The 8,821-nt window shown below is 46.4% G+C and overlaps 1 long non-coding RNA gene across 1 annotated transcript; it reads left to right on the forward strand.

Moving 5' to 3' along the window:
• Positions 1–2,048: 2,048 nt before the first annotated feature.
• On the forward strand, positions 2,049–7,472 carry LOC143270729 (uncharacterized). Its single transcript, XR_013047965.1, has 2 exons — positions 2,049–2,367; positions 6,679–7,472. It is a non-coding gene; the product is annotated as an uncharacterized LOC143270729 (long non-coding RNA).
• The last annotated feature ends 1,349 nt before the right edge of the window (positions 7,473–8,821 follow it).

The raw sequence follows: 8,821 nt of genomic DNA on the forward strand, positions 1-8,821 counted from the left end.
ACAAATGCTGGAGTGTGACACAGACACAAGCTCACAGGTGGTCTAGCTGGGACACAGACAGAAGCTCACAAATGGTTTAGTGGGACACAGACACAAGCTCACAGATGCTGGTGTGTGACACAGACACAAGCTCACATATGGTGGTGTGTCATACAAACACAAGTTCACAAATGGTGGTGTTGGACACAGACACAAGCTCACAGATGATGGAGTGTGACACATACAAGAGCAAAAATGGTGAATACTGACACAGACAAGGCTCACAAATGGTGTTAGACACAGACACAAGGCCACAAATTGTGGTGTGTAACACAGACACAAGCTCACAGATGCTGGATGGGGACACAGACACAAGATCACAAATATTGGAGTGTGACACAGACACAAGGTCACAAATACTGCAGTGGGACACAGACACGAGCTCACAAATGGTGGTGTGTGACAGAGACACAAGATCACAAATAGTGGAGTGTGACACAGACACAAGGTCACAAATATTGCAGTGGGACACAGACAAAACCACACATATGGTGGAGTTTGACACAGACACAAGCTCACAGATTTTGTTGTGTGACACAGACAAAAGTTCACAGATAATGATGTGTGACACTGACACAAGGTTACAGGTGGTCTAGCTGGGACACAGACACAAGTTCACAAATGGTGGTGTGTGATACACACACAAGCTCACAAATGCGCGAGTGTGACACAGACACAAGCTCACAGGTGGTCTAGCTGGGACACAGACAGAAGCTCACAAATGGTGGTGTGTGATAAAGACACAAGCTCACAGATGTTGGAGTGTGACACAGACATAAGCTCACAGATGCCAGAATGTGACACAGACACAATCTCACAAATGGTGGTATGTGACACAGACACAAGCTCACACATGCTTGAGTGTGACATAGACATAAGCTCACAGGTGTTCTAGCTGGGACACAGACACAAGCTCACTAATGGTGGTGTGTGACATAGACACAAGCTCACTAATGGTGGTGTGTGACACAGACACAAGCTCACAAATGCTCGAGTGTGACACAGACACAAGCTCAAAGGTGGTCTAGCTGGGACACAGACACAAGCAATGTGAACCCCGAGCTGGCAGCCCTCAGGAGGAAATGGTCTTCAGGCCCATGACTTGAGATATGTCGGTGAGCACCTTCACTTGCATTTTCCACCCCCTGTCCGGTTGGCAGGGCCGTTTCTCTGGTTGCTCAGCGTCCTCCCAGGATAGACTTTTGGGGAGCTGAGCCTGAGGCTCCTCTTTCCTTCAGTGTTTTCTCTGCTGCCAGGCAGCCTTCTCAGTTCTCCTGAGTCATTCCAGAAGGCCCTGCATGTCATGAGGTCAAGATTTTCATCTGTGAACTCAAATGCTTTGTCAACCCATTCTCCCAGAATATCTGTCAGGATGAAGGCAGAACCAGAGACGGCGCTGTCTCTGTCCCTGGGGCATGTGCCTTGATCACAGAGGCAGAGAACTAACACACGGGAAAGAATTAAGAGACCGTTTGTGAGTCTTTCTCTGGTCACACTGCCCTGAGTAAGGGAAGGCATATGGAGGGCTCAGAACAGTTACCTCCCTGACCCGTGTTCTTCCTCACACAAAGGTGCATTATGAGAGCCACTCATTGGAGGGGATTGCCCTTGCTATCTATCATTTCCCACACCATCTGCCTTCATGACTGCCTCCATTCATAAATAATACAAGTCCTTCTTTAAGCTCATGTCTCCAGTACTAGCGTTCTCGGAACCTCTTATGGACCATAGTTTTGTGCATTGGACATGCGTGCTCTTTATACTTCATTCTACGAGACAAATTTCCCTAGAATATATCCATCGCGCGCTGTAGATGTAGCTCTGTGGTTAGTATGCTTGCCTCTCACACAGGGCACACAAGCATGGCATAAAGCCCTGCCTGGGGGCGCACACCTGTAATCCCAGGATTGAGCAGGTGGAGGTTGAGGATGAGGAGGTCAAGATCATCCACATTAGTCCTTCACTAGGTGGTCAGCTCGAGTCCAGCAGTGGAAGTGAGACACCTGCTCTAGAAAGCAAGCAAACGAAGCCCAGTGCCTGTGGCTTCAGTGAGAACGAGAAGGAAGAGTACTGCTGATACCCTCTGTGGGTGGTGCAGGGATGGTGGATCCCGGTTGGTCCCCAGCTGCTTACAACTCAGATATCTTCCCCAGTTCTCCTCCCTGCATGCCTTCCCACACTCCCACTGCTGGCCTTGGGGTACCAGCGAGTGACTTTGGGTGTGGCTCCATCTTCTTTCTGTGCCTTCAGCTGGAACGGCTTGTTTCCATTTTACATCAGGCGTCTGAACACACTGAGTTCCCCGGAGCCACTGTTTGTGGGATACGGGTAGGTGTTCCAAGACCTTTTTCGATGCTGTTCATTGATGTGATGGTGTTTGTTTTACCGTGTTGTATTTAATTTGTTATATTTTCATATTATCTCTTTGCAGCCTGTTCTTTTCTAATGAAAGACAGAAAAGGAGAGGGGAGGTTGGAAGGAACCGGGAGGAGTAGAGTGAGGGGAAGAAGCCGTAATCAGGATTGATTTTGTGAGAAAACAATCTATTTTCAAACAAAGGAAAAAAGTTTAAAAAGGGACAGATTCTACCCTTTTTTGTTTTGTTTTGTTTTGTTTTGTTTTTTTGAGACAGGGTTTCTCTATGTAGCCTTGGCTGTCCTGGAACTCGCTCTGTAGACCAGGCTGGCCTTGAACTCACAGAGTTCAGCCTGGCTCTGCCCGCCGCCCCCCCCAGTGCTGAGATTAAAGGCCTGTGCCACCACTTCCCCACTCAGGAACACATTCTACTCTTAAGCCCCATTTGTGATGTTATTTTTCAAGTCATTCAAGTCTATTAACTTTCCCCCTCTGATCCTTCACTGTGACACATACATTTCCCACCATGGATGTAGATGTTTCCATGTGAAACGTGGGATGGTAAGTTCACGGGCTCCAGAGCTAGTCCTACCATGGTTCCATTCAGTGCCATCCTTGTGACTGGCTCTGTTCCCTCAGGCTTGCCTCTGTTTCCGGCTAAACTATCATTTCCTTTATGTGCAGAGGCTATAATATTATAGTGTGGATATGTGTCTGGACATAGCAGTCTTGGTCATTGCTCTCCATTGTTCTCAGTAGTCAGGAAAGACGCAGTTGCAGTTTCACGGGTATTGGCTCTGGTGCTGATGTGTACAACTGAACACTGGGCAACTGGGAATTTGAAGCACCTAGAAGGTGAGCCTGAGGCTTGTCCAGGTGCTCTGGATGAAGAGACAAGGAAACTCAGCTCCCACTTTCTATGGCAAGGCTTCTCTCCAAGTCCTTTCCAAGAGTGTGATATGGATGGTGACTACTTACAGTGTACCTCTCTGGAGAGTGAGAAACGCTTGGTCAATAGAGAGTAACTTCCAGGACTCTCGTTTGCCAAACTGTGTGGCCTGTGGTGACCCATTAATGCCCACTCTCCCTCTGGGGTCCTTCAGACTGTACTGTTCCTTCCCTGATTCTCTGCTTGCTTTCTAGCTTCACCCAACAGGGAGGGAGGGCAATAATAACAAAGGCTGTAATTTACGGAGGCTTTCTCCATGCCAGGCACTTCTCTTTCTCCAGGTACATTTACTGAGGGCCTTCTACGTGGCAGGAAGTAGCCCAAGAGCTGGACATGTGGCAGGAAGTGGCCTTGGAGCTGGACATGATCCAGGGCACTGTTGAAAATGTCAGCCCTTGTGAAGTTTACGTGGTACTGTGGTCTACAGAAATCAACATTGAACTTACTGAATCAACATGCCATGCTGTGTAGTGCAGTAGGAAGCAGACTTTTGCTGTTTGGAAAGCAGAGCAGGGATGGGGGATGGGAGGGTGGTTGGGGTGAGTGTTGCCAGTGGTGATTGTTGGGCATGCACTTAAAAATATTTTTTTAGATTAAAATTGCATCATTTCCTGTCTCCTTGTTTCCCTTCTAAACCTCTCATATACTCCTCCTTTGTTCTCTTTCAAATTCATTGTCTCTTTTTCCTGAATCGTTGTTGTATTCCTATATGTATACATATTCCTAAATGCTCCAGAGTGCTGCGATTTAAGTTGTGCACCAGCACGCCCAGCTCTGGCCCAGCTTGCACTTTTAAATGAAGTGTTCAGGGCCAGCCTTACCGACAAGGTCCTACCTGAGCAGATAGATCAAGACAGGGAAGGATCGGGGTGTAAAGGTGTCTGGAGGAATAGTAAGAACAGGAGGAATGAGTACAGGAGAGCCAGGAGAGTTTCAGAGTCTGTGGCAAGGCACGCAAACACTGTGCTAGGCAGGGGAAGACATCAGCTTGTTGGGAAGGCAGCTACCTATAGAAGCAGAGATGGTAAATACTGTTGGATGTAGGGAAAGACTTGGGGTGGAATCTGGAAAGCTGGTCACTCTGTGAGTGGACACCTAATGCTTGGGTGGACGGGGGCGGGGGCACCGGATGTGTGGGAAAAGTCTCCCAAGGACCCACACAACAGCATGTGCTAGGTACAGGGACTCAAAAGGAGATAAAGCTTGTTGTTATGATCTGTTTTATTCAGGAGTCAAACATCACTTGCTACATTTGGTAACTTGAAAGCACACTTGGAGGGCACAGTGCCCAGCCACCCATCCAAAGCAGCTTTGTCTTTTTCAGTTTATATTAGTGTATATTAACCATACAAAGGGAGGCTTTAGTTATGATAGTTCTGTATACGCCGTAGTAGAATCTGGCTGTCTTCACCCCTGTTACTACTCTGTTATCCCTTCTCCTCCCCTTTCCCCAATCCCCTCCTACTGCCCCAGTGTTCCTTCATTTAATTTTATGTTCCTTTTTATTGGCTTTTAGCTTACTTTTGATTTTTATGGCTTTCACATGAGAGGAAACGTAATATTTGTCTTTCCAAATCTGGTTTATTTCACACATGATCCATTGTCTTTCCTCAAACACTGTATTTCCGTCCTTTTTGCAGCCAAGTGAAACTGCCTTTGTATGGGTACCATATTTCCCGTATCAATTCATCCACTGACTGGCACCTAGGCTGAATCCATTATGTGGCTTCCGTTAGTAGTATGGATACTCAGCTATCACTGTCTTAAGGCACTGTTGATACCTTTGCATTATAGCCATGAGCGAGATGGGTAGACTATGTGGATGTTCTACTTGAAATGTTTTGAGACACCTCCATAACTATCTCAAAATGGTCAGACTGATTTACATATCCTAGTTCAAAGCCTTCCTAACTCATTCAACCAAGTCCTGCATGTGGCCTTTGCTTTCATTTTTTCCCTCTATGCATATGTGTGTCGGGGGGGGGGTTGCATAAGCATGTTTGACCTCAAATCTTCATATGCTAGTCCAGTTATTTCTTAGGTTTCAAAGGAAAACTGCTGTCATTCCCAATAAACTCCTTTAGTGCATAACCTCTGTGCTATCACTCTTAGGATCTATACCCGGGAGTGGTAGGTTGTAGTACCCTTTAATGCGGGAGGCAAATGAGTTCAGAGAGGTCATGATCTTGCCAGGAACCAAATTTTCCTCTGCTAAAACAGTCAGCTTTTCTCCCATGCATCAACCCTTTCATGCCTGGATCCCAAACCTGCCCCCCACAAATGCACCCATGGCTAGGAATTACAATTATCTAAAGTCTTATGCATTGAAATCACCCCACTCTGCCCATACTCAGACCCCCCACACCCGACCTCCAGCCCCAGGTTCTGTCCCAAGAATCATTGTAGCTACTAGCTGCAAGGACAGGGTTGCGGCATGGGAAAGATGGCCTGTGTCTTTGTTGCTGCTGTTAGCACGACATTCTGTGCTCTCCAGGATCTGACCCGTGCTACTAAAAGATTGGAAGACATGGCCCATCACAGACCAACCTCAATCTGTGTTCAGTGGCTTTCTCCTTGGGTTCCTTTTGCTATTCTCTGGTATTGTATTTGTCTCACCAAGTATGGCCTGAGCTGCAGGTTACATAGAGCACATACTGTGCCCAGGAGTCCCAACGCACATTTATCCCTCTCTGGTTAATGTGGCTGTGGCTGATGGACAGAAGGGTCCTTTGAAGTTGGATTAGGGGAGGTCTCTTTGATTGGTCCTGTTCTCTTGCCCAAGCAAATGGGACTGCAACTGTATCACTGTTCTTAAGGCCTAAGTACTAGTGTTAGGACCTACTGTATTTGTAGAGCCTCAAACCTCAAAGACGTCCTTGGAGAGGGGACTGCCTCAAATCACATTTATGTGGAGGGAATAAGAGCTTTAAGGAGAAGTCAAAGAAGAGGCTATTTGTGAAGCATCGCTTCTAAAGACGTCAGCATCTTCCACTAAGAAGTAGTGATCTGTGGGCTCCCCTTGAAGGAATTCTGTCCTGGGGTTCCTGGTGGCACACATAATCAAGTACTAGGAAAACTGGGCTAAACCAGTATTTCAAATGCAAAGAACACAACAATTGCTCATTGACATGCGGGTACCCATAAACAAAACAAACCTAAAAGGGCTGCACAAACCAGGTAGAAGCTAATATTTCCTTTGCTGAAACCATCAGGGTCTCCTCCTGAGATGTGTGTGTGTATCTGCGCATGTTGGTAGGTTCTCCAGGCATGTGGACAGCATGAGCTGTTTTCTATAGACCCTTGTGTTTCTAATATGTGCTTTCTTTCTTGGAAAGGATGGAAGAAGATCAGCATTCGGAGAGTTCAAAATCACCCCAAAAGAAAACAAAACTAGCTGAAATCAAGAAAAAGAAACGTGTTAGGTTTCTCTTACCTCACCAAACTGAGAGAAAAAGAAGACCCTCCTCCCCTGAAGAAGTAGATCAGGAGATCTTCAAATGTGAATGCTGCTACTGTCAGAAGGATATGGGGAACATGTCTGGGGTCTCCATGGGAATGGGGACCACGACAGAAGCAGCCTCTCATTCACCCTCCTGTGAAAACCTGATACTAGACCTCAGTAACTTGTCACTCAACCCTGATGCCACCCAGCCCCCTCTTGTGCAAGAAATACAAAAGAGAGAAAAGAACAAAACGCATTGGCAGCAGAAAAGCAAAAAGATGTTTCAAATGCTTCTCCACGAATGGACAGAATAACTCTGGCATTGTTATCCTCATGTGAAGAAGATCAGAAGCCACAGGATCATGAATGTCAACATCACCAAACCCTGGGGTGAAATCTTTTTGGGAGCATGGTTAAAAGGAGTAAAAATATCCAGCCTGATGACAATAATACCTTCAGATGGCGAGTTTCAAACCTCCTCCAGAAATGTAACAGTCGTTTTCTTAGTGGTTTTGCCATCCCCTCTGGGGCATTCTGGGAACAGATGCTCCATGGCTAGGGCAACCAGATAGCGATGGTTCTGTACTCCCCATGCTGTTGTTCCCATGGGGGCGATCTACCATTTTCCCCTCCTCGGGTCTCGGCTTCTCCTCCTTTACTTTGTTGCCAATAAAGTTAAAACATCGATGTAGAGTTTCTGGCTTGCTCTTTTCAAAACTGCTTCCATTCCATTTTATTGACTGGAGCAAAGAAGGAGCACTAGGTGTGGTGTGTGTGTGTGTGTGTGTTTATGTGAAATTTGTGTTTCAAAACCATTATAGATAGAGAAGAATCAGAACATATAGAGCATTCTTCATCTAATTGCCCCCCCTAATATATGACACAACTATAACATATCAAAAGCAGGGCACTCACACTGGTGCACTGGGTATACAGACCTCTCTGTCACCGTATCGCATGTGAAAATTCATGCAATTACCACTGCAATCCAGTTTCTTCTCTGTTCCTTCAGAAACATCTTACTCATGCTAGTTCTTATGCTGATGCCCAGCAGCATGGTTCAACTAGGAGAGACACTGCATTGCTCAATATTTCCACAATCATTTCAAGAACATCATATAAAAATGTTGGGGCTGGCCTTTTCCACTCACCGCCATGCCCTTCATTCTACACACTTGATTGCTTATATCAAAACTCTATTCTTTGGGAATGTAGCTTTGGGCAAGCTGCTTGGCCAGCATGTGTGGGGCTCTAGCTTTGAATCCCCAGCTCCACACAACAACAACAACAAGAAAAAACAAAGATGGACTCTCTCCTGCTACTCCTTTTCATTGCTGTGTGCCATACCATGGTCTGGGTGTGCTGTCAGTTCTTGTTTTCACTCATCTGTTGGGCACTTTGGTTTCCAGATTTTGGCTAGCTGCTACAAAGGAAGCTGCCATAAACAATGCAATGAAAAGTTGTGTGTGTACGGAAGTTTTCAATAGGAAAAAGACCCAAAATAACAATCTCTGGGCGACATGGCAAGATTTTCTTTTGTTTGATTTAAACTACCATCAAAACCACTTGTAAAATAACTCAGGGGGCCACTTCTATGTTGGGACACTTCACACAGCCTTGGGGCTGGGGGAGGGGCTTGGCCTGCCTCTACTAACTGTACTTCACAGTGGTAGGCCTTACCTTCTTGTAGGAGGGAATGGGGGATGGGTTGGGACATGGAGGCTGGGAGGGTGGGAGGAGGGAAGAGGGGGATCTTTGGTATGCAAAATGAATTAAAAAATTAATTTAATTAAAAAAATACCCTCAGGGGGCCTGAGTCGGGCATTAATGGCACATGCCTTTAACCCTACCACTTGGGAGGCAGAGACAGGTGGATCTCTGTGGTGGTATTTGCTCTGCCCATGACCTTGGGCCATAGGGCCCAAAGGAGGTGGTGCTTCTTGTTGTGGGTGACCTTTGAAAAGGAAAGGGAGAAGGGTCAAGTGCCCCTTGTCCCTGGTGCCTGCTGCCTGGTTTGATCGAACTGCCAGGTGGAT

This window comes from Peromyscus maniculatus, chromosome X (genome assembly GCF_049852395.1).
Source record: "Peromyscus maniculatus bairdii isolate BWxNUB_F1_BW_parent chromosome X, HU_Pman_BW_mat_3.1, whole genome shotgun sequence".
NCBI classification, from domain to species: Eukaryota; Metazoa; Chordata; class Mammalia; order Rodentia; family Cricetidae; genus Peromyscus; species Peromyscus maniculatus.